At 40.9% G+C, this 24,607-nt stretch overlaps 1 long non-coding RNA gene across 2 annotated transcripts in view; it reads right to left on the reverse strand.

Moving 5' to 3' along the window:
• Positions 1–24,607, reverse strand: part of LOC138162107 (uncharacterized) — a 77,146-nt gene that overhangs the window by 33,698 nt on the left and 18,841 nt on the right. For both annotated transcript variants that reach the window (XR_011168549.1, XR_011168550.1), the window contains exons 2-3: positions 13,946–14,023; positions 5,125–5,275 (exon numbers count right to left, since the gene is read on the reverse strand). This is a non-coding gene — a long non-coding RNA (uncharacterized lncRNA). The remainder of the gene's footprint in view (positions 1–5,124; positions 5,276–13,945; positions 14,024–24,607) is intronic.

Consider the following 24,607-nt stretch of genomic DNA (forward strand, 5'->3'; position numbering starts at 1 on the left):
GCTGCTCATCAGCAGGTCTTGATGTAAGGCATTAGAAGCCAGAGACATTGGATGGGCCTGTAAGAGATGAAATGAGAAGCTAGATATCAGATGACTGAGAAGACACAACAGCTTACTGAAAGAAAAGCTTATAGCAGAGAATGTTCCGAAGTCAGAACAGGTATAAAGAGAGAGCCAACCACAATATAAAGACAAAAAGAGCCAGGAAAAAGTTGGAGGTCTATATCACAGCTGTATTACATGTAAGGGGAAAAAACTATTGAGATATAACTGTGTAGCTGTCCCTAGGGTAGAGCAAATTGGGAATATTGGCACCCTCTCCTGCACTCTGGGGTAAAGGAATAAGGCAGAGAGAATGAGATTCCTAAAACTTCACAGTGAGGAGCAGCTAGGTGGCGCTGTGGATAGAGTGTCAACCCCAGAGTCAGGAGGACCTGAGTTCAAATGCAACCTCAGACATTTAGCTATGTGACTTTGGGCAAGTCACTTAAACCTGATTGCCCCGCCTCCCCCCTCAAAAAAAAAAAAAAAAGAGAACTACACAGTGACCACAAGATGGTAGCAGATGGGGAGTTCCCAGATGCCAACACCAGGAATTAGAAACAGTTATCTAGTCTATCTTTCTCATCTTACAGACGAGGAAACCAAGGCAAAAGCAGCAGTGCCCCCAGTTCCTAGAAGCTGGCGCTGGTAGGGAGAGGAAAACAAATGGGCAGCAGAAAGGAAGTCATATAGAAAAAGAAGACAGTGGGGAGAAAGAATCTCAGACTTTCCCAACTCCCTTAATAGCTACCTAAAGAAGCCAGCAGCCCTCCCATTGCCCAGCTTGGACTCTGTGCAGCTGTCAGCAGAAAGACAGAGTATCCCAGAGCGCACAGAGAATCAGATAACAGATCTAAATCAAAAAGTTGTGATTCTGCATATTTCCATTCCAGCCTTCTCATTTTTTTATTAGAAATCTCAACACAGGCTGAGAAATATAATTTCACCATTTAATTCATTTCAAATGATAATAAAAAAAAAAAAGAACCAAACCCAAGCCCAAACAAACAAACCCACCCCACTGTTTCTGACACATTTACTTCTCTGGGTAGAAGTGGGAGGGCCCCTTGTCCTCCAGTGCTTTTTTGTTTCTCTGGGCCAAGAGCGTGTGTTATAATGTTGTTTGGTTTGGGGTTTGAGATTATGTTTTTCCCCCTCTTATCTGCTTCTCAACCCAGTGACTTGGATAGCTCAAGGGCCAAGTTTGCTGCATGGTCCAGGAGTTCAGTGTCTTGGGCAGCTTCCCACCAGCTCATTGATTTGGCCTCTTTTGCCTTGTCCCAGGCCAAAGACACTGAAATGAGTGATGTCTAAGTTTTAGCCAATTAGGATCTTTTTAGTGTGCTTGGCAGAACTTGCCAGCTCATTTTATGCCTGTTTCACTAAAAAAATAATAATAATAATAAGCTGGAATGCAGGTCTATCCATCTCTGCAATAAACCCAGAGGAGACCAGAGGCCATGGGACATATTTACATAGAAATAGCAACCTATGGAATGTGCCGGAGTCTTTTACTTTCCCATCTTCCCCCTTTGGCTGTCTGGGATCTTTTGGGGGGGGGAGGGGAATTTAAGGCAAGGATGGGAATGCAGCAGGGATTCTTAACCATTTCTGTACCATAGACTCCTTTGTCTGTCTGGTAAAGCCTATGACACCCTTCCCAGGAGACAGTTTCTTCAATGCATATTGCTATAAGAAATGATGAGAGAATGGTTTCAGAAAAACCTGGTAATACCCCTATGAACTGATGCAGAGTGAAGTTAGAAGAACCAAGAGATTGTTGTACATAGCAACAGCAACATTGTAATGATTGACTATGAAAGACTTGGCTACTCTGATTGATTCAATGATCCAAGACAATTTGGAAGCACTCATGATGAAATTGCTGTTTTTCTCCAGGGAGAGAACTGATGAATTCAGAGTGCAATTGAAGTATAATTTTTTTCACTTTCTTTCTTTATTTATTATATGGGTAGGAGAGAAGCTGGAGAAAGGGAGAGAATTTGGAACTAAAAAAATTTTAATGTTAAAAAATTAATACAAACTAGCTGTATGACCTTGGGCAAGTCACTTAACCCCAATTGCCCTCCAAAAAGCAAATAAATAAATACATAGGATTACAAAGGAAACCAATTATATTTAAAAAATGCTTTTTGAATGAGTGGAAGTTAAAATCAATAAAATAATGATAAAATAATAAATTAATGAAAATTGCTAGAATGGTAAAATAAAAATAAAAATAATTTTGAGAAAACTAAAAATTTTAAATAAATGTATTTGAATAAATGAATATTCACATTATTTTCATCACCAAGTTCATAGTACCCCAAATCTATCCATAGGCCCCTAGTTCAGAATTCTTGGACTATATACTGACACAGCCTTAGCTATATGTCCCCTCTTTCGTGTTCAGAGGCCTGGAATGAGGAGGATGAAGCCAAGAAGAAGGTTGGGGAGGTGATATAGCTTGGCAGAGCTGGAGTCAGAGGTACTGGGTTGGAATCCCAGCTTTGTTACTTACCACCTGGATGCCTGGGCAATCCACTCGTCCTCACTCTTCTCCTCTGGGGGAGGTGGGAGTTGGAAGAGATGGCTTCTAAGCCTCATTTTATGATTTCTTCTAAGTCACTAAGAATAAGAAGCTTTTAAGGCCCTCCTAGCTCTGAATCTCTAATGCTATGCTTGGGGAAAGGGGGTGATGAGAGGAAGCTAGCAAGCCGACCCCAAGGGGACAATGCTTCCCATTCTTTTCGTGTGCCTTGTTACACACTTTTTTAGTCAGAGTAGAGCTGTTGGTCAGTGGCATAGCTACCAAGGTCTCTTTGTGCTGATCAGCTCATAGAGATGATTTTGTTTGGAATAGACCTGCATGGTCATAGCCCCATTGTCTGGGTCCATAGCACCCCCTCTCTCCCACAGAGCCCATTATTGGTTTTTAAACTAGTGGAGTCCTGAAGACTATAGAGGTAAACAGGATTCCTCCTTAGCCTGTTTACAGATCACAAAGCACCAGACATAGAGGCATAGACGTGTAAACCTAGCTCCCAGAAAGGCGAGGTCAACTGATCTCCAGAGCTCAGGAGTTCTGAGCGGCAGTAGGAGATGCTGATCAAGCATCCTCACTAAGCTTGTCATCAGCGTGGTAAGTTACTGGGAGCACAGGACCACCAGGGTGCTTAAAGAGAAACAAACTAGCCCAGATCAGAAATGGAGTCGGTCAAACCTCTTTGGTTGATCGACAGTAAGATCAGGACTATAAGTAGCTCCTAAATTTCCAGGATGAGTGAAAAAGGAAATAGAAAGAGAGAGAGAGAGAAGGAAGGAAGGAAGGAAGGAAGGAAGGAAGGAAGGAAGGAAGGAAGGAAGGAAGGAAGGAAGGAAGGAAGGAAGGAAGGAAGGAAGGAAGGAAGGAAGGGAAGAAGAGATCATACTTAGGAAAACAGGTTCACAGATCTAAGACTACAGTTGAAAAGAGACCTCAGAGACCATATAGTCTAAGCCCCTAATTTTACAGATAAAGAAACTGAGAAAAAAGAAAGAAAAGAAACTGAGGCCCAGGAAGTTTTTCTCCTATCAAATCTAGATTTGCTTCTCTCCAACTTTCTATCCATCATTCCTGGTTCTGTCTTCTGAAGCCAAAGAGAATAAATCTAATCATTTTGCCATGTGAGTTTTTCAACCACTTGAAGATAGTTATCTTGTCAGCCCAACATCTTTTCTCTGACAAACATTAACAGTTACTTAAACTAATCCTCATGTGATATGTTCTTCAAGGTCCTGGTCCCCTGGTCCCCTAGTCCTCCCAGCTCAAAATCAAGTTTAACAAGTCAGATATGGTCTGCATTTTCAGACTTTTTCCTTTTTACTCTTCTCTGTGCCTTCCAAGTTCCACACAAATTTTCTGTTCCCCAAATTGGCCTTCCATGCTAAAAAGCATGGGAGCAGGTGCATAGTCCTGCTTCATTCCTTTGGTGACTTGGGAAGTGTAAGAGCATTGTGCATTATTCATAACCTGTGGAAGCATGCCATTGTGAACCCGGCATACTATACTGGTGTAATCAATAGATTCAGATGGTTGGCCAAGGTCTTTGCAACCCACGAAGCCATCTTCCAAAACACGAAGGAGCTGCTATTTGCCTCCAAGGAGGGAATACCCAATTATTGAGATCATAGATCACTGATGTTTTGAAAAAGAACACTTGGAAATGGCATTAAAAAGATAAGATGTCGGGGCGGCCAGGTAGCACAGCGAGTAAGAGCACCGGCTCCAGTGTTGAGAAGACCTGGAGATCGAATCCCGGGCTCAGACACTTAGCACCCACCCAGAAACACCTGGCCGTGTAACCTTGAGCAAGTTACTTAACCCCAATTGCTTAGGAGCGGCCAGGTGGCTCAGCGAGTAAGAGCACCCGCTCCAGTGTTGGTTCGACCTGGAGATCGAATCCCGGGCTCGGACACTCAGCACCACACCCAGAAATAACTGGTCTTGTAACCTTGAGCAAGTTACTTAACCCCGATTGCTTAATAAAAAAAAAAAAAAAGATAAGATGTCCATGAATAAAAAGAAGTACTGAGGGGTCATAGAGAACAGAGTGGAGTGGACTTTTTATCAGCAAAGGGATAGAGTTACCTTCCTAAAGGAGGTAATTGTGAAAGTAGAAAAGGGATATGGATGCCTGAAAAGGAGAGTAAATGGTATAGTCTCTTGTCAATGCTATGGTGGTATAGGGTTGGGGGGTAGGATTGGTGCTTATCCATTGCCTCCACCACCATCTACCCCAGACCCTCATTGTAGATAGTCCAGGACCCTTAGCAAAAGAACTCAGGGATAGTGGTGTCCCCCAAACCACTGACCCTGCTTCCAACTCAGCTCCCACAGCCCTCATCTAAGGACTGAACTTTAGTGGAGACAACCTGTTTCTCTAAACGTACAGGCCCCACCTTCTCAATAGCCACCAACATGGAAGACCTGGAAAAGAATGGTCTCCCCACCCAAGTCCTTGGCACTCATTGTCAAATGGTTCAACATCAGAAATGGATATGGTTTGATCAGTGTAAATAATATTAAAGAAGATACTTTACCATATGCTCTGCCGCTCTGCACTGTGGACCACGAGGGCCTTTTCATCTGGTGTGCATCTGAAATTTCCTGTACATTTGGTCTCCTCCATAAGAATGTCAGTTCCTTGCAAGCACAGGATTGTTTCAATCTCTGTACTTTTATCTCCAGGGCCTAGCACATAGTAGGGAGGGGGAGGCAATAAGCATTTTATTATTAAATTTTTAAATTTATTTTATTAAATATTATTATTTATTAATTATTATTAAATATTTTTATATTTTATCTATTATATTTATATATAATTTATAAATAAATTCATTTATTATTATTAAATAACTACTATGTGCCAGGCACTTCACAAATATTATTTCATTGGATCCTCACAACAACTCTGGGAAGTAGGTGCTGTTATAATCTCATTTTATAGCTGAGAAAATGAAGTGTCCTGCCTCGGGAACACATAGCTAGTAAGTGTCTGAGACTGAACTCAGTTTTCCTGACTCTGGTACCAGCTCTCTGTTCTCTGTGTGACCTATTAGTCACTAAACAATCTATTTGTATCTCTAGCATCTAAAACTGTGCTTTGCACACAGTCAATATTTAATAAATGCCTTTTAATTCAATCAGTTACCAGTGATATTCATGTTATGTGAGCATTGCATATCATCCATGTCTCTGTTTTGTCACATTGAATTCTAATGGAGATTTTACATACTATCTGCCTACATGTGTGTATTTGGGACAACAACCTGTTATATTCTGATCAATGAATTCTTGTGGTGCATAAATATAACTATACCAATATATTCAATATGATTTTCAGGGACTGATTTTTTTTTTACCTCAAGGTGGGTTTCAAGGGGGTATAATCTATGTAAATTAATTTCACTTTCCCATAATACTTGGGGTAAACTGCATTGCTGAGTGGGGAAAATATGAGTATTAGGAAGTAAAGGGGGAGATTCTAAAACCCTTCTGTGAGTAAACAGATATTAACATCTCCTGCTGCCTTGGTGAGACAGGAAGGGAAATTGGATGCTGAGAACATTTAGTACCTTCACCAATCTGTCATTGACTTTTCCATACTGTTTTGTAAAATACCTTTTGCTCTGATGTCAGACAAGGAGGGAAAAACAAGGGAGGGCCATCCATCTCCAAGATTAAGAAAGCCTACAGAGAGATTCGTGCACATCCAGCATGAGCGTCAGAGTATTTAGTCTATTTTGATTTCTTGGGTTTTTTTTTTTCAAACAGAAGGGAGAAATAAAAGCAAATAATAATGAAAATGATAAACTAATTTCTAAATAGAATACTGAGCTATCTTACCAAAGAACAGAGCCTAGTAGTAAGACAGAGACTCATATAGCCTTGAGAACAACTTACTGGAAAAGCAAGAGGCATCCTCCGAGATTTCTAAAACTGGCATTAGGCTCACTCTCTTTTCCAGTGCTACCCTGTGTGCCCCCTTCTCATAAAGATTAAGAGTGTCCTATATTTTTTTTTACCCCAGACTTCTAATTCCATTTATAAGGGGAACTCCCAATAAGGAAACTTAGCCATGCAGACTTTAGAATCATAGACCTAGAACTGAAGGAACATCAACACCATCTAGTCCAATGCCCTTATTTCATAGAGGAGGGGGAAGGAAATGGAATAAGCATTTATTAAATGCCTACTATGTACCAAGCACTTTACTAAGCCCTTTCACAAATATTACCTCCAATTTTTTTTTTCAATTTCTTTGCTATCCACCCTCCTTCAGATACTGTGTGGATCTATCTATCCCTCAACACCTTCACAATCCAAGTTCCTTTATGTGCACTTGAGATAATCCAATTAATTGTCTTTTCACTCTTTGCCAGGGCCTGCCTGACAACTTGAACTCATCAGGGGCAGGAATGTGATTTCTTAACTATCTCCTGACTTATCTTGGTTTTCACATCTCTATTGGTCATTTTGTTGTGTCTTTCCCAGAGCAAAAATTATTCTGCTTGGCAGAGAAAATAGAGGCAAAATGTGTTCCCTATTATCTATTCACATTGTCCCATGCACTCTAATCATCCAGGTAGGTGGCACAGTCAGGCCTAGAGTCAGGAAGACCTGAGTTCAAATCCAACCTCCAATACTTACTAGATTCGTGACCCTGAGCAAGTCACTTAACTCTTTTTTTCCGGGTCCTCAACTGTAAAATAAACTGAAGAAGGAAATGGCAAACCACTCTAGGATCTTTGCCAAGAAAACTCCAAATGGGATCACAATGAGTTAGAAATGACTAAAGAATAAATATCCACCCTAATCAACTATCCTATCCTTTCTTTCATCTTCGTCTTTTTCTCACTTTAATTTTTTAAAAATTATTTGTTGTTCTCAGTCTCTTACAAACTTCAGCAGTTCCAGGCACACAGAACTATGTCTCCCTTCGTATTCATTGTCTGATACTTTACATCGCTTTTATCTTTTGGCCACATCTTTTTAAAATCTAAGCTGTGAGATGAGTTCCATGTGCATCCACAGAGATCTCTTTAGACAACTCTCCTTTTCCCTCGTAAGAATTGCTTCTCTCTGTGTTTTCAGAATTTCATTATTGAAAGTCCCCTGGACTGATTTCTCCAACAGAATTTTAATCCATTGGGTCCTCCCTAACCTTTCTCCTTGGCCTTTGAAATCTGCTTTCTTCAAATCTAAGGTGAAAGTTAGGCTATGCCTAGCTTTCCTTTCCATCCCAATCACAATTCATATGTAATTATACTATCTATCTGTATGTATCTATCGATAGGTATTTATAGATATTGTGTGGGTATATACGTATGTATATGTACATGCAGGTACATGTGTGTATACATACATATTTGGAGAGAGATTTTCCCTCCTCCTTAATTTTGAGTACAAGACCTTCTCAATTAATGTTTCAAGGCTCCAGGCAATTTTTTTTACCAGACCTTTTTTAGCAGTACACCATCCTTGATTAAAACCACCACCAGCAGCAGCAACTAACAACAACAAGCATTAATACAGTGCCTACTCTATGCCAGGCACTATGCTAAGCTATAAATATTATCTCATTTGATCTTCACAACTACCCTGAGAGGTAGGTGCTATTATAATCCTCATTTTACAGATAAGGAAACTGAGGCAGACAGTGGTTAGGTGACTTGCCCAGGGTCACATCGCTAGTACATGTCTGAGGCCAGATTTGAACTCAGATCTTCCTGATTCCAGGTCCAGAGTTCTGTGTACTGTTCTATTCAACTTCCACAAGATACCATCATTCCTATATTTTAAGCCATGACACAAAAATACAAAGCTCATTTTTAGGCACCATCTTTTTTAACAGGTTGATAATTTCCCAAATCTTCATTTGTCTGCTGATACCCTGGTCTTCAACAGATGGTAGTGATGTGTGCTTAAAACCTTCAGTTTCTTTCAAATAACCAGGGAAGAAGACCACTCAAGATGGTGGCATTTGAGTGAAGTTGCAAAGGATAGGTAGAAAGTCAAAGACTGAAGAAAGGGAGGAAGACATTTCAGGCATAGCTTAGACAGATTGCTGTTCATCCTTCATTCTGAACAAACCCCTAGAGCCATGGGTATACGGCATGAGAACAGCATACAGGGGCCCCTAAACACCAGGAAGAACAAACAAGGGCAAGAGACAGAGAATCCTTAATGTACTTCATGCCACTGCCTGAGCGCCTGTTTACCCAGGGCTGGTATTTGCCTGCATGTCTGTGCTCAGCATCCTCTCACTGCACTGAACAGCTGGAATGAGTCTCCTAAAGTCACAATGTCTTTGTTCTAATGATATCAGTGTCTTGTGAACTCCAAGGAGAAGTCTATTTTTCTGACTGCTTGGGACTAATTTTATGTAGGGACCTTCAAGCTCAATGCAGTCCATAATTATGTTTAGATAGAGGTACTGGGGTTCTGGTTCTAGCTTTCAGTTGCCTGGTAGCAGTTTGAGAGGGTTCACACTGAACAGCCACCGTGGGTTCACCCTCAAAATGATGCTGGCTGGGCCACTTTGAATAAAACATCTTGCAAACCTATAAGTGAGTATAATTATTATTAGAAGGAGTATTTAGCAATAGCAGTCCTTAGGGGACCACTCCAGGGGAGGAGGGACTCAGCCACACCTGTCAACAGATACTAAGCCCTGAGTCATCAAATTCAGTTTCAAGGAAACCAGATGTCACATACTATAGTACTCAGCAAGCCAATAGATTAACCCATCAGTCAGAGATTAACCCATCCTTTCCCATTCATTTATTTCCCTATCTTGAATCCTCCTCTTTCTTCCTTCATTATCCTTTTTGCCTTTCTCTACACCTTTTCTCCTCATGCCACAGAGTTGGTCTGAATCAGGGTCCCTCTACCCTAGAGAGCATGCAAACAGTCTGTCCTCTGGTTTTCCCAGCATCAGTGGGAATGGAGCCAGGAGGCCCAGCTTTCAATTCTCCTTCTGCCCCTCCCAGGCCCATTCTCGGGGACATCACAGAAGATGATACCAAAACTCAAAAGGTCTATCTTCAGAAGTTCTGGATTCTCCCCCAAAATCAAGCCTGGAACCCAGCATGGAACAGCCTAAATGGGACAAAAGCCAGTCCCCCAAAGGATCCTAGTTTTAGAGCTGGAAAGGATTACTTCCAAGTTTTACAGGTGAGGAAACTGAGGCTCACAGAGATTGAAACTGAAGTTCCAATCAAAGTTCTCTGAATCCATATCCAGCGCTTTGGCTGACAATATTATTTTACAATAATTCCCATTAATAAATGGTAACCAAACCCCACGATGATGTGGCTACATTTACTTTATTGTTTCTGTGGAACTAACTTACTCACCCAACCCCAGAGAACTGACCTTAGATTCCAGAAGAACTGAGTTCAAATCCAGACACATTCTCTGTGACCCTGAGCAAATCACTTAATCTCTCTCTCAGTCTGTTTCTTCCTGTATAAAATAGGGATGATAATTGCACTTCCCTCACAGAGTTGTTGCAAGGATCCATGGAGATAAAGCCTATGAAGTGCTTTGTGAACCCCAAAGCACAACATAAATTCTAGTTATACTAATATGAATAATAATAATAATTTACCTAATGCAGGGGTTCTTAGTCTAAGCTCTGTGACCTGGATTTTTAAAAGTATTTTTGTTATTGTGTTTTAATATAGTTGCTTTCCCTTATAATCCTATGTGTTTTACTTTATGGATTTAGAAACATTCTTCTGAGAAGGGGTCCATAAGCTTCCCCAGATTGCTGCCAAAGGGGTCCAAGACACAAAAAAGAAGAAGAGCCTCTGGCCTAACAGGGTACTTTTATACTTTTGCAGATCACCTCTACTGTGTCCTTCAGAAAGAGCCAGATTTATTTTGGACTGACAAAAAGCTCCATTTCTACAGCAGTCATTTCTTCTTGGGGCTACAGAGGGAAGGGGAAATAGAAATGGCAGACTCTGTCCCTAGGGAAACTCACAATCCCTTCACATCTGGATGGTTGCTACCCCCTCCCTCGCCTCCTGACTTCAGCTCTCCTTACAGTCACTGCCAGACTTATTTTCCAAAAGCTCCACTTTCATCATCTAGTCTTTATCCCAATCTGTTCCCGCAGTTTGGGGATTTAGATGAGGCTTTCACGAGAATACAACGGGCCAGTAGTGTGTAAAGCAATAAGCCTTTATTGGGACATGCTTTAACTCACACAAGGGAAGATCTAAGGCACCTGGGGGCAGAGGAAACAACCTCTCCTCTATAAACAGCTGCCAAGCCAGATCGCCCCCATTTTTTAGCTTCCCCCATCCCTTATGAGCCATTATCCTCTTCAGAGCCTTGAGCTTTGGGATAATTTGTATTTTTCATCTAAGTTGTTTAAAATCTGTTATCCTAAAGTTTAGGGAACGTGGCCAACTATATGAAACTTGACTTTTTTTAGTCATATTCAGAGCAAGAAGAACAAGCAAAGGAAAGTTTCACCACTTGGTGAAAAGGTTGTAACATTAGCAGGTGACAGAAGAAAAAACTAATCTCTTTTTTTTTCTTTTGTCAAGAAAGGGGAATGGTCTTTAAACCAGTAAGAGAACAAATATAGTCAAAAACACGTTAGAGCCCAGAAGACGTGTTATGAAAGCATGTTGCTTCTTTAAATAAGCTCATATCTCCAGAAAGATATCCTGGGCTACTAAAAGAACTTCCAGATGGGATCTGAGAGTCACTGATAATAATCTTTGAGAAATTACAGAGAATGAGAGAGATTCCAGAAGGCTGAGACAGGCAAATACTGTATATATTTTCAAAATGAATTGGTTCTGGGAACCTCAAACTAGTAAACCTAATGTTAGTTACCAACTAAATTCTGAGATGCCTTATGGTTTGTGAGCATTTAGAAAAGAATACATTAATCACTTGGAGCCAATATGGGCTTACTAAAAATAAATCATGCCAATTTTGATAGCTTCCCAAATGGTAGATTAGGAAAACATCATGGGCATGCTGAAAGAACCTTTGATTCAGCAGGACACTTGGCATCTACAATGATATCTCTGTGGTTATTATAGCACAATATTTTGATGGATCTCCAGCTTCTTCAACATGGGTACTCCCTTCTATGATATAGAGCACAACTACTTCATGCTTTATTATCCAGGGAGAGTCTAACCCATATATTTTCATAAATCTTCCAGGGAGGATCTACCCAACATATTAGAATCATAGGATTAAAGATTTAAAGCTGGAAGGGTAATAGAAGTCATAGGATTATATATTTAAAGCTTAAAGGCTATCAAATTCAGTTTCCTTATTTTATAAATGAGAAAACTGAGACCCAGAGAAGTTCTGTCTTATCTAAGTTCACACAGCTAGCAAGAGCCTGAGGTGGAATTCTAACCTAGTTAATTTGACATCAAATTAAGTGATATGTGTGTATATGCATGCGTGTATGTATGTAAAATCTCCCAACAGAAGAGGTAGGGAAGGGAGAAAGATTACTGATGTATCTGTCAGGCTGTCCATCTATTGTCCCTCATTGTCGTGATGTGACCATCTCACCTCCATTCCCAACTATCCAAAACCTCACTGATGTATTTCATATGGGCTATTTGCGTCCAACCTGTGGTAAAACATTCTGAGCTCATATTGCTCTGATTAGCCACAGTCAGATACACTGTAACTTGACGCCAACACCATGATGTCATTTTGGTCCTCTCTGAGAATGAAGGACAACAATCAACCAACCAACCACCACGGTACACACACATAACTTTCCATTCCCCCTTGGACAACCTGTCATTTTGATTCTTCTAGGAACAAGATGTTCTATGAGTCACAGTCATATTATTTTACTAATATAGTATTGGATCAATAATAAATATCAATAACGATAATGTATCAATCATCAATAATAAAAAGATGGGCTTTTGGAAGTGCAAAAAAAAGTTGGGTTTTGAAGACATGCACAATTTTTCAAAGGCAGTAGAGGCTGGTCTACTTTTCCATCCCCATTCTGGGCTCAATTTCATGTTCTTTTGTAGAGTCCTTCTAAGATATGTGTGTATGTACATGAATATATGCGTGGATATACAGATACATGTGTTTCTGTATGTTCATTTGTAAAACATTATAGAAGACAATGATGAAAGATGATGAACAGGGTCCTCTGTGATCTCACAAAATGGCAAAATAACAGATTGAAAAATGAGCCTGCAGAAAGTTTATGTGAGACACCACCAAGTGGGATCATCCCAAGAACATTTTTAAATAAAACTGGAAGGGGGACAAAAAACAAACAAGAACTGCAACGGATTTTCCCTGGTTTCTATAGTAATCAGCGTTCATCATTAAGAACAGTGAAACCATCACATGTGGACTCAACACCTCCGTGTGCTCTGAGAGGAAGTAGAAAAAGCAGTTAAGAAAAGGCATTGGAAAGAACAGCTGGACTCAGTCAAATTGCAGGCAGACAGAGTTGCTCAAGGCAACCACTGAGTTAAAGTCGCTAAGTGATCAATTTTCTAGATAGCTCAAAAAGGGAAAAGTTGCAAAAGCATAAGAAAGATCAGCAATGGTAGAATTACTGCCAAAAAAGGGAAGGGGACTAAGAAAACCTCAATGACTATCAACCCACATGTCTACTTTCTCAGCACTGCAAAATCTTCTTAAAAATGGTCTCTGTATCTATTTTGTCTTTTGACTGACTGACTGACTGATATATTTGTAGCCCAGACCTATAACTTCAGTGTAACGAGCTCCCTGGGACAAAACTCCATCCACCAATGCATATTGACAGTTGTTCTGCAACTTATAGTGTTACAGAAATGCCTGGGGATATGAAGAGCTTAAATAACTTGCCCAAAATTACATGGCAAACATGTTTCAGAGGTGGGGCAGATTGTGGAATCCAAGAATCTGGATTCAAACCCAACCTCTGATGTTACTGGCTGTGTGATCTTGGTAAAATGAGGGCAGTGGACCCAGTGGCCTCTGAAGTGTCTTCCACCTCTGGGTCTAAGATTCTATGATCCTTTATCCTCTATGGAACATTGACTCACAACATAATATACAAACAGGAAGTAATGCATTTTGCAAAATGAACTGCTTTTTTTGGGTTAATTCTGACCAGTAATGAAGAAGAAGGAGAACAAGAAGAAGAAGGAAGAAGAACAAGAAGAAGGAGGAGGAAGAGGAAGAGGAGGAGGAGAAGGAAAAGGAGAAGAGCTAGCATTCATGTAACACTTTAAAGTCAGCAAATCACTTTATATATGTTAACTCCTTTGATGCCTCCAACAACCCTGTGAGGTAGGTGATATTATGCTCTTTATTTTACAGATGAGGAAACTGAAGAAACTGACTCACCCAGAGTCACATAGGTCATGAATAAATGTCTGAGGCAGGATTCATCACATCTTCCTAATGCTCCATCCATTGCACCACCTGGAAAGAATTATCGGTGAAATATTTACAAAATGGACATGATAGGATTGGAGTTCACAATACCAAGGAAAGAAAACAACCAGCAGCATCTTAATCAGCTGTCAATGTACCTCACCATACCATCATCCAGTCTACATTTCAATATCTGCTTCACAAAGGTCAGAGAATTTATCCCCCTCTTCATTCTTTATAATAGATATTGGCAGAAACTGTAATCTTCCTCATGAGGATTGGTTTGTGCAATATGAGATGGCTAAGTCTTGGCTGAGTCATTTAACTTCTCTGGGCCTCAATTTTCTCATCTATGAAATGAGAGTTTTGGGCTGGGTGGACTTTGAGGCCTCTTCCTTCTCCATATCTATGATCCTACAATCCCAAGTGTCTCGTGAAATGATATTTCTTACTGCACAATGAAGATGATTCTGATGATTACTTTGCTTTTTCTTCCAGGAAAACCCCCCAAGCTATCCTTCCATTTGTCTTTTGTTTATTTTATGTTATATTTTCCATTTATATTATCGTTTTCTAGAGAAACCTATCATTCTGGCATGTGAAAGAAAGGTCTCGAAAATCGATTTCTGCTCTATATTCATAACTAGCTTCTCACTTCCTCCTTTCTAGTCCACTGTCAAAACCATCAATTGGAATTAGAGATGAAAACATCTCCTGGGCCACCGTGGTCTTTAGTTTCTTACCTCAATCTTCAAAGCCTCTAGAGAGAGGCATTTCAGGCCTCTACTGCCTATATCACTCATTCCCATATGAATCAGCAGCAATAGATAGCAGTCTGTGGGTTTGGTGAGGTTTGGCAAGCTTTCCATCACATCTTGGCTCTGAGCTCCAAGGAGACAGCCCACCTGATGACCTGCTATATCAGGGATCCACATGGCTACCTCCATACCTCTCAATAGGGAACCTGTTGGTGAGTTAGAGGGATATCTGCCCCAAGCATGTGAAGACAGAATGGGCAGATGAGAACAATTTGTTCCAATGACCATAAAGGTAGTTGAAGCAAATACTGTGGAGTCATTTTGACTTCTGTCCTGCCACTGGACTTTGATGACTGGGAGAGAGAATGAGGCTGATGACTTTGTGCAACTCTACCTCACTTAAATCCAATTCACGCACAAATCAAGATATTACCCATGATGTCACTGGTCCTCTTCAAAGACAAAGATGAACAAACAACAATGTTTTTCCACTTATTCAATTCTTGATTTTTAAAAATTTTCTTAATTGTATCCCCAGAGCTTAGCACAATGCCTGGAATGTTGTAGGCACTCAATAAATATTTATTGGATTATGCTCTACTCTTCCCCAAAGGGCAAAGGATCATTTGTCTAGTATCACATTATCCAACCATTGCATGGGATTCGGGAAAGGCCATATTCTGTTTCCAGCCCTGTTGGAAAAGATGCCTATTTGATCTAACCATAACCCCCAGACAGACTCTGTACTAAGTACCAAGAGCTCCCTCCCCAGGACCAAGATGCATGATCACATCAATATGAGTACTCCCACGACTAACAAAAATAAAGGCTCCATATGCAGCAAAATATGGCCACACTTTTTGTGGTAACAAAGAACCAGAAAGGAAGCAGATGCCCATTAATTGAGGAACAGTTAAGCAAATTGTGGCACAGGAATGTAACGGAATCTGACTGTGCTGAAAGAAATAACTAACATGAAAAATACAGAGAAGCATGGGAAGGCTTATACGAATTGATGCAAAAGTGAGCAGAGCCAGGAAAACAATACACACAATGGCAAAAGGCAAATGGAGAAACCAGAAAATAATTGAAACTGAATGTTGTGAAATGAAGGAGGAGGAGGAAGGAGGGTGAGAAAGGAAGGTGCAGAGGAGCGGGTGAGAAGAAGTGGCATGTATATAGAGCCTACTTACTATGTGCCAGGCACTATGCTATGCTAACCTCTTTACAAATACGATCTCATTTGATTCTCCCAGCAAGCCGGTGAGATGGGTACTGTTATTATTCTCATTTTATAGTTGAGGAAATTGAGGCAGACAGATGTTAAGTGACTTGCCCAGGGTCTCACAGCTAGTAAATCTCTGAAGCTGGATTTTAACTCAGGGCTTCCTGACTCCAGACCCAGTGTTCTATCTATCCACTGTGCTTCAGAAGTTGGAGTCCGTGAGTATGGAACTTCACATGAAACATCAGATTTTTTTCAATGAGTTGATTTCTTTTGTTGAATCCTTTTCTATTTTTCCTCTTTTTAAAAAAAAATTCTTGATTATAAGTGATGACTCTGGGAATGGAGAGAAAAGGATACAGGAAGAAATGTGGGTGATACAAAAATACATAAATAAAATTTATTTTAAAGTGAAAAATATATAAACAAAAAAGTTTTAATGGGTGCTCCTTCCAGCAATGAAGACCTTCCCTAACCTATCCATGCCCTCTCATCCCCAGCAAATCTTGTCTGTGTTCTTCTACAAATCCTTCAAGAAATCCCCTGACCTGCTGATTCACATGGATGCCAGAGTACTTATCATGTGCCCATTTTTTCTGCCATATATCTCTCTGATGGTATCCTTTATGCTGCTTCTCAGCAATCTCACATCAGTAATGGGTTGCAGCCCACTTAACACTCACCAAATGTCTCTCTTTTGGATGATCTAAGTTTTAATTCTTCAGATACTGGTATTCTATGATTGACAATTATACAGCCCCACCAGGAAGAAATTATTAAAATGATGGACTCTCACTTCAAGGAGAAACTTTGGGTCATTAAAAGCATTTCCCAAAGGTAGTCTGTCCTGCTCATGTATAATTCTGGGCCCTGTTCATTGTCCCTACGCAGTGTCTATATGAGATAATGTTTGTACTGATTGTTCAGCGTTTTGAATTTTCCATCCAATTGCATATCATAATCTGAAAAATGAACATTTCCTTACTTCATCCACTTAGTTTTTCCTGTGCGGATAGTTAGATTCAACTCTTGAATAGTTACAGATCTCATTTAGGAGGTATTTCATTATTCCAGGACTTGATGCAACCAACACAATGTCATTCACAAACAGAAATGAATTAATTAATGAAAAATCATTAATTGACACTAAATATGCCAAATACAGTGCTGGAAAGCAGAACCTCACCAGCTAAAGGATTCTCCCTTGAATATACATTCTGTGCTTCTTAATACACCTAACAGTATTGAATGCTTGTTGTCCACCTGGACAGCTCCATAACAGCATTCAATACTGTTAGGTGTATTAGGAAGCCTCAAAGAGATCGGATACTAGAATGTCTTACACTGTCAAACTACAGCAAGCATAAGGTGATAGAAGCAGTATTGGATTCAAAGTCGGAAGGCAGAGCCAATCTTAGCTTGTATGACCTCAGGAAAGTCACTTTTCTTTCCTGGGCCTCAGTTTCTTCCTCTGTAAGATGAGATGGTGGCTGACTTCCAGCTTCCAGCTTCAGCTCCTACAATTTCCTACAATTCTCCCTACATTCTTTCCACAGAAGCAAGTAAGATTCCACAAAATTCCACTTCAGTCTTCCCACCTGGAATTCTGCTGTCATTTGAGAACTCAAAATGATTCCCTATTCCTATAAGGGAATGGTGCTTAGCATCTTTTCCTGGAAGAAACTTCTCCTATAGTTTTTACTATTTGTATAAGTTCTTTGTGATATTACAAAAGTATGCGAGGCAAAATGGCCAAGGGAATAGAGAACTGACCTCAGAGTCAGTATGACCCAGGTTTAAATTCAGTTCATTCTGACCAAGTGACTCTAGGCAAGCCACTTAACCTCTCAAGACCCCAAGGAACTCTCTAAATAAGTTATAGAAGAATTTCTGAACCACTTTGGAAGAGGGTGTGGCCTCATCAGGTAAGTATACCCATGAAATCACAGGTCTGACCAAAAAAATTTTTTTTGCAAAACTGTAGAGCTAGGACTCTGAAAGCCAATATCCCTGGACAGCACATGAGGGATGATATAAAGAGAACCTGAGGCAGGGGATGAGTCTGACATCTCCAGGAAAGAAAAACTTGATCTTTTATTGAGCTTAGGACCTATCAAGTTATATCTTTTATGCAAAGGAAACCTGAAAACAAAAGCCATCAAGGAAACTGATGCAATGCAGATAGGCTCCTGAGAAAGGTCACCCACACCATGGCAGCCACATAACTGCTGGTAAGGATAGAACCAGGCACAGATTAAGAGTGGTGAACTTCAGCTTGTTTACTTAAAAGGTAGAGTCAGCCTGAACTATGGGCTAGTGAACTTTAGACAAACCAAATAGTTCCAAGAAAAATGGGTCAGGTTCAAGGGCAGGACTTCTGGGAAACTGGAGGTATAGAAACCTCCATAAAAAAGGATAAAGGAGGCATCCTAGGATCTAGTCCTGCAAGTGTTCTTAAAGGCCATTTAACCTAAATTTCAATTTTTCCAGATGAAGAAACTGAGGCCCAGGAAGAAGATGTAACTTGCATAAACTTACATTGATAGTAAGTGGGAGAGCTGAGATTTAATTAAGTACAGATCCTCCACTCCAAATATAGTAGACCACACTACCCTCCACCAAGTCATGGAGTGATAGTAGAGTTCTGGACTTAGAGTCAGAAAGATCAGGATTCAAATTCCACCTCTGATAGCTATGTGATCATGGACCCAGGGCTATTGCATTGGCTGTCCTCCATACCTGCAACGTTCTACCTGCTCACCTCTGCTTCCTGGCTTCCCTTAGCTTCCATCAACTGAAATCCCACCTTCTACAGGAGGTCTTTCTAGAGTCTTCCTTCTGAGACTACATACCATTTACACTGTGTGTATCTTTTATGCACAGAGTTGTTTGCCTTTTGTCTACCTTATTACTATAAGCACCCTGAGGGCAGGTATCTTCATTTTTGGGGGTCTTTCTTTGTATTCCCCAGTTCCTAGAAGGAAGGAAGTGATTGTTGATTAACTAACTGTTTTCTACTTACTTGATTCTTCTGCATGCTGTAGCTATTGGTAAAAATGCCATTCTGTTAGAATGCATACTCCCAGAAGTAGAGTCTGTACTGATCTATCTTTCAGTCTCACAACTGGATGTCACAGGAACATGGTTGACATGAGTGAGTCTGCTTTGAATTTGTGATGAGCATACATGCTCCAAGCTCCCAAGTATGCAAGCCCAGATAGATGTAATTATCAGGTGCCTGGGAACAAATAGGTCACTTTGAAATGTGATATCAATGTATTACTTTGAATTATGTACAAAACACATGCTAGTTACCTTGTGAATATATTCACATAAAGGCATAGACAACTTTAATTATCCAACCAGCAAAAAGCACTGGTCAATTTTCCCTTAAAAGCAGGCCACACTAAACTCAAGTGTCCCCTCCTGATAGAGATAATATGGCCCAATGCTGAAGGGGGAACCACCTCTAAGCCCACACAGAAGCAAAGCAAAACCAGTCATTGATAATCTTTTTTTTTTTTTTAAGCAATTGGGGTTAAGTAACTTGCTCAAGTTTACACGGCCAGTTATTTCTTTTCTGGGTGTGGTGGTAAGTATCTGAGTCCGGATTCAATCCCAGGTCATCTCGACTCTGGGGCCGGTGCTCTTACTCACTGTGCTACATGGCCGAACCAGTCATTGGTAATCTTGACAAAAAAACAGACCCTGAGCTTCTAGCTTCCTGAAGCCCAAAAGGGACAGGCTGCATCCTCATTAGACTGGACCAGGCAGGATCCAACCCCCAACCATCAATGCCCATAGCCATTGGTTCTGCCTGACCAGATCCAGCTTCCTTTACTCTTTACTCTTTACTCTCAGACCTCCAATCCACCATACATGTTCCTACCATCCCAGGTGAAGTAAGATTGGTTGGGGCAGTTAGAAGATGTCTGTCTGGGTATTCTCTATTGTACATCTCAGGGAATTTAGGTGATTTCCATTCTGTGGTGTAGGAATAAGATTAGGTGCTTCCCCTCTTTATTAAATAATTGGATGATTAAGTAAATTGAGTAAAGTAACTGAATGCCTATATTGATTTATGTAAATAAAAGCAGTTTGACCAAATCATTGAGTGTCTTACTTTCCTTGGAGGGAGGCATATTCTTAATTTTGTCCACTCATTTTCACATAATGCCTGGGTGCTTTATTTAAGAAATCAATAAAAGAACCCTAGGTAATTTCCACCAAGATTCTGGGACTGCCCAAGAATAGCTTGGTTGGTTTGAAGTTTCCCCCTTTAATCATCTTAGAGGCTGGATTTCAATGACTAGAGCAGCTTCTGGCATGAATTGCTTGGCTCCAATCCTAGAGAGAACAGACTCTTGTTGGAGAAGTCTTTATGATAGCCTATAAATGGAATCTCCATATGTAAAGTATTTTGAAAACTTTAAAGTACTATAGAAATGTTAGCTACTGTTATTATTATTATTATAATTTGCTATTATTGAATATATACTGAAGATATATTGAAGACTTTAGATTTTATTCCATATTTTCTCTTCTGCCTTTCAAAGAAAATGCATTGGGAAGGGGTTGGGGGAGGAGGGTCTTTTCCCCACCTCTTAATGACTACCTTGGGTCAGAGACACATGAACCTCTGCTCATCTTTGTGGCTTAAGAGGAAAGTTCCTGACCCCCGTCACCCCTCTGGTTTTTTTCTTCTTTTTTTGGACATAGGTCAGAAACCAGGAGCCTGAAAATAGACTTTCTCAGTCTATGAGAGGACAGCAGCTGAGGTAGTGGAAGGAAGATGTTCTCCACAACACGATCCTAGAATCTAGCCTTCTAGCCCGAGAAGGGAAACTTCATGGAAAGTACTAGCTTTGGGAGTTGGCATCAAGAGTATCCCTAAATTCAAAAGTTCAGGGATCTGACCCATCCAGAGAAGGGGGATTTCCTGGAAAAAGAATAGGACTGTACATGTGGCTTCCAGTGCCAGGAGAAACAGCTGCAAGAAACTAGTCTTGACATAGGAGAGCAAGGAATTTGGACTTTGTCTCACCCCTCTCCATTTTCTGTTGAGTTATTCAGAGAGCACATATCCTTTGAGAAGGAGAGGGTGCTTGACCAGCAGTCCCAAGCCTGCTTCCTTCCTAAGGAAAGTTCAAACCCCAGGGTGGCACAGTAGTCTGGGGAAGAACTACATAGGTTCATGTGGGAGAGGAAGATCCACTGGAACATCAGAATGCTTTCCTGATTGTCTCCTCCGGCTCATTTCCTTCCTGAGAATAGTCCAAAGGATGAGGACGGTTGTGTTGATTAGTTATTGATTATTACAAGTCTCTCTGGACCATGGGCTAGATGACCTGTAAAATTCAAATCCAGATCTTAGGTGTCTCCTTTGTTCTTTTGATCTTCTTTCCTGTGAGCTATTTGCATTTTGTACACTTTATATGAGCTAGAATAATGGCTATCCTGTATACTATATCATTGCCACCTTGGATACTCAAACGGTATCTGGAGACACCCTCACCCACACTTGTGGAAACATAGATTCAAGCTATCCCAATAGCTGTGGAAGATATCCTAGAGTAAATTCTGGGTGGTGACATAATAAATCAGAGAGAGAGAGAGAGAGAGAGAGAGAGAGAGAGAGGTCTATTAAAGCTGGCCTCCAAAGTTAGACCCAGTCTATGTGGAGGGTCAAGGGAAACCAAAAAAGTCCCTTTAGAAGCTATGCCCAATCCTCCCCCCCCACCCAAAAAAAAATCCATCTTCCTTGGAGAGACGTGGGAGCCTAGGTTCCTGGGTCTCCTTCCTGGGAACTTCTCAGGCTGAGAAGTCTTCCCAGCTTCGCCACCCTAACATTCCCTCCCCCCCCCCCCCCCCCCCCCCCCCCCCCCCCCCCCCCCCCCCCCCCCGCCATTTCATTCACTGGGATTCCACACGTGTCAAAATTTTAGTACCATCAAGAGGCAGAGAAAAATTCAAATTTTCACACACTTATCTCGGTCAGGAAATTTAACAAATCCCCCATCCCCAAATAAAATCTGCCTCACCCTCTTTATCTCACTACACTCCTAAATCCTCATGCTGTTCTCTTTCCTTAGGCTCACAATCCATGAAAACATAATGTGGATGATTTGTTAACAGCATTGCTAATGTAACAAGGGTCACCCAATGTTGCATGCTCAAAGCTGAACTTTCTTGTTCTGGTCAAACAGTGTGGGAACTTTGGTACCTCGTTCTGGCTGTGTGTGACTCAGGGCTGAAGGGCTTGTACTTTGAAATTTAAAAGGTCTTCTCCCTGGCTACAGAGCAGAAAGAGCTGATAACTCACTGGATATTTAAAGGGAGTGACCCCGCCCTCACTTATCTCTTTCTTGCTAGCTCTGAATTACATCAGAATTCTTTCAAGCTGCTTTCCAAGAGGTGAGTGAGGTGAGGAGAAGTTTTCCCTATCCCATAATTTATAAATTCTGTGTAAGCTATTCCATCAATGGCACTGTAAATGTTTTATGTCTATTAGCATTTCTTTCGTGTGGAGGAAAATAAATATCTGACCTATACCTGACTTACATTGTACACTGAGTATATTTTTACTCCTTTTTATAGAAACTCTTTAAACTTTAAATTTTTTTGTCCCCAGGGCATTAGGATTGGGCACAGAGACGGGTTGTTATTAAGCCAAAGAGTATGAGAAATGGGAGCCTAGCGCCATCTTATTCAAGGCCAGGTTCCTCCAACAATGAACCTGGTCTGACCACATGTGTGAGTCCAGAACTGAGAAGACTCCCCCCCCCCTTAGTGGAGAAGGGCATGGGGAGAGCACCTCAGTCTACCAGGACCAGCATTGGGTCTTTAATGGTAGGTAAATGGACCTTACCCATTTTTGGAGAGACTGATTTCCAATTAACCCCAAGTGCTTAATTATTTTTAGAATTCTCATGTGTATTTCAGGCTCATCCAGTTTTTCTTTCTTTTTCAACTAAGCCTGCTTTAGCTATGGTCAGTTGAGTTAGGAGCCCCATTTGGATTTCCTATGCATTGGCAACTGTATATTGGAAGATTTTCTGGTGTCTTCTCTGTGCAGACACTCAGAAGAAATCTTTTTTTCTGGTTCTCCACTGAGACCACTTTTTGTGTACAAGAATGCCTTAAGAAATAGCAATGTGGGGGGCAGCTAGGTGGCACAGTGAATAGAGCACTGGCCCTGGAGTCAGGAGGACCCAAGTTCAAATCCAGCCTTAACACTTACTAGCCATGTGACCTTGGGCAAGTCACTTAACCCCAATTGCCCTGTCTTCCCCCCCTCCAAAAAGCAAAAAAAAAAAAAAAAGAATAAGAAATAGTGATGTGTTAAATGGCATCATGAAGAGATTCTCTCTGGGCACCCATCCAGTTGGATTAACATAGGTGCTGAAGGGAATCATGGAAGAATTTTCACCTAGGACAATTTGTTTTCTTCCTGAGGTTAAAGAGGAGATTATAATGAAAAGTGAATAAGAATGAAGGGACAAAGAATCCTAATGAGAAAGTAGAAGGCGTAACTAAAAAGTTGTTATGATGTTTTATATATTAAAATGGATAAATTTACATTTTAAAATGTATCAAGGCGGGGCAGGTAGGTGGTGTAGTGAATAGAGCACCAACCCTGGAGTCAGGAGGACCTGAGTTCAAATCCAAACTCAGACACTTAACACTTACTAGCCATGTGACCTTGGGCAAGTCACTTAACCCCAATTGCCCTGCCTTCCCCCCTCCAAAAAGACAAATATAAAATAAAATAAAATGTATCAAGGAAGTTTAGTTTGTTGTGCTAAAGTCTGATACTTTGTTTGGGACAGTTGTTGGTTAAGTGTCTTGGTCGGGGTCACATAGTCAGTAGGTGTCAAAGGCTGCATTTGAACCTGGGTCTTCCTGGCTATAAAGCCAGCTCTGTACTACACTGTCTTTCACTAAGTTTGGAATAAAACATTTTTGTAAACAGAGCTGTGTCTGTAAGCACCCTGGTGTTATAGAAAGAACAGCCCTGTCTGCGTCCCCTTGGCAAAGTCACTTCCTCTTTCTTGGCCTCCCTTTTGTCCTACGTAAAATGACAAGGTTGGACTAGTCCAGGGTTTCTCAACATTTTTTTGTAATCCAGACCCCTTTGGCAGTCTGGTGTAGCCTAGGATCTCCTGCTCGGAATTATGCTCATCACCTACATTCATCATTGAAAGAAATGCCAGAGTGCAGTTGGAAATTAGTGAAAATAAAGATGTCACTTTTCCCATCAAAACTAACAAGCCCTGGGGCAGCCAGGTAGCACAGCGAGTAAGAGCACCAGCCCCAGTGTCAGGATGACCTGGGGATCGAATCCAGGCTCAGACACTTAGCACCCACCCAGAAACACCTGGCCGTGTAACCTTGAGCAAGTTACTTAACCCCAATTGCTTTAAAAAAAAAAACTAACAAGCCCATTGGTGTGTGGCACCCATATTAATAAACCCTGGACTAGATAACCGTTAAGGTCCCTTCAAGGTCTCAGACTTATGGGCCTATAGTATTTGTGGATGTGATACTGAGTTTCAGATGATAGGAGAGATTGATCCATATGATCCCTGGGAAACAATTCCTGAGGAAGGAAGGAAGGAAGGAAGGAAGGAAGGAAGGAAGGAAGGAAGG

The sequence above is a fragment of the Petaurus breviceps genome, unplaced genomic scaffold, assembly GCF_028583685.1.
Source record: "Petaurus breviceps papuanus isolate PSGF00001 unplaced genomic scaffold, PetGlider_PUasm1.0 186, whole genome shotgun sequence".
NCBI lineage: Eukaryota > Metazoa > Chordata > Mammalia > Diprotodontia > Petauridae > Petaurus > Petaurus breviceps.